This window comes from Penaeus monodon, chromosome 32 (assembly GCF_015228065.2).
Source record: "Penaeus monodon isolate SGIC_2016 chromosome 32, NSTDA_Pmon_1, whole genome shotgun sequence".
Taxonomy (NCBI): domain Eukaryota; kingdom Metazoa; phylum Arthropoda; class Malacostraca; order Decapoda; family Penaeidae; genus Penaeus; species Penaeus monodon.
In genome coordinates, this window is record NC_051417.1 from 6,457,152 (window position 1) to 6,458,744 (window position 1,593).

General features: G+C 50.0%; 1 pseudogene; it reads left to right on the forward strand.

The window, feature by feature from the left end:
• The first annotated feature begins 562 nt into the window (after positions 1-562).
• LOC119593393 overlaps positions 563-1,593 on the forward strand; it is a 4,231-nt pseudogene continuing 3,200 nt past the window's right edge.

Genomic DNA, 1,593 nt, shown 5'->3' on the forward strand with positions numbered 1-1,593 from the left:
TACGACACATATATCAAATAAAGGATTTTAGCAGCAGAGAGAAAATGCATTTCTTTGTAATGTAGAGGATTATCATTTTCGATTTCTGGGTACGAGAACTCGTCATATCTGACTAAGGCACTTTTTTTCTCTCTCTCTATCGTTTTTTCACAAATATTTCGTAACTTTCGCGTGTTGAATCTTGTCAACCTAGTTTGTTAACGTATTTTGCTTGTGTTGTCGAGGAAAAATTGGGTTTTGTTTTAAAGGGCCCGCTATCAAGGTCGGAGGAAAGCCTGACGTATACACCATGCTCTGAGGTGACGTCACGCCAGGTGCCAGCTGTCGTAATCTTGGGAATGCGATTCATTATTTATAACGAAGTTTTATAATATTCTAAGAGTTATATACCCCAAATTTAACGATATTATGGGGCCCTTTACTCTAGCGTAACATGTAGGGGTTTTTAAGAAAAAGAAAAAGACAATTGGAAAAAGCGCGCGATCGAAAGCAAAACGTAGCTCCACACGTTTACTTTCATCCCCCGGGGGGGCCCCCCGACTCCCCGGAAAAAAAACTCAGCTTTGGTCCCGAAAACAAGACGTTGTCACTGCTACAACACCGTTGAAGCGTTTGTGACTCCTGCGCTGGGAGTGAGAATCCCAACGATGCCCAAGTTGTCGCTGTGGCCCAGCAAGTGCCGGGCATGCAGGGGCCAGCCCACGCCCCCTCCGTGCTACCAGTGCACCTTCAACCTTCAGAATCCGCCCCCGAAGTACAAGTCGCTCCCCAGCCACGTCCGGGACACCGCGCACTGGGACCGAAGTCCCCTTTCCCCCGGGAAACGCGCCCTCTTTTTTACCCGACGATCCTGACGTCCTGGAGGAAGAGCAAGGGGTGGAGCAGGAGATCGTCGCCCAACGAAGCTTCTACGAGCACGAGGAGCCCCGCGGCTTGAGCACGCTCGCCGCGACAACGCAGGGCGACCTCTCCGTCCACATGTTGGCGCAGTCCCTCAGGCATATTGCCCTCGCCCTTCGTGCCCGCCGATGCCATGCAGCCGGGGGCCCCGACGCCGCCTCAGAGATCGAGGCACCCCCGGGGCTCGCCAGCCTTCCCCCCCACGAGCAGGCACGACCTCCTGGGCAGACGCAGCTCAGGCCCTCTCGTTCCGACACATTTGGTTAGTACCGGAAATTTTTCAGTTTGGGTCAGAGATAAAATGGGGAAACCCCCGTGATTTTTGCTTTATCTTTATAACAATGTTTGGATCTGGGTAGTTGCATAATCTAAAATTTTGCCAGAGATAATGCACTCACCGAGCTCCGTTCGATGCCAATCTGTCCCTTACAATCAAGTAAGAAACGAAGTCGTCCTTACAATCAAAATAAGAAACGAAGTCGTATACTATTTCACGATACTTAATATACCCAGATGACGCGTTAATCTGCCCTACTTACGCCGGATTACGCCATCCACAGACATTCCTTCTTCATCGTATCCTTCCTGCCATTTCAGCATCGCTTCCTTACCACCTTTCCCGAGATTTTTTGTTGTTATGTTCTTTTCGCATTTCCTTGAGTCGCACCACAAGTTTAGCTCGAGGGTGTACTC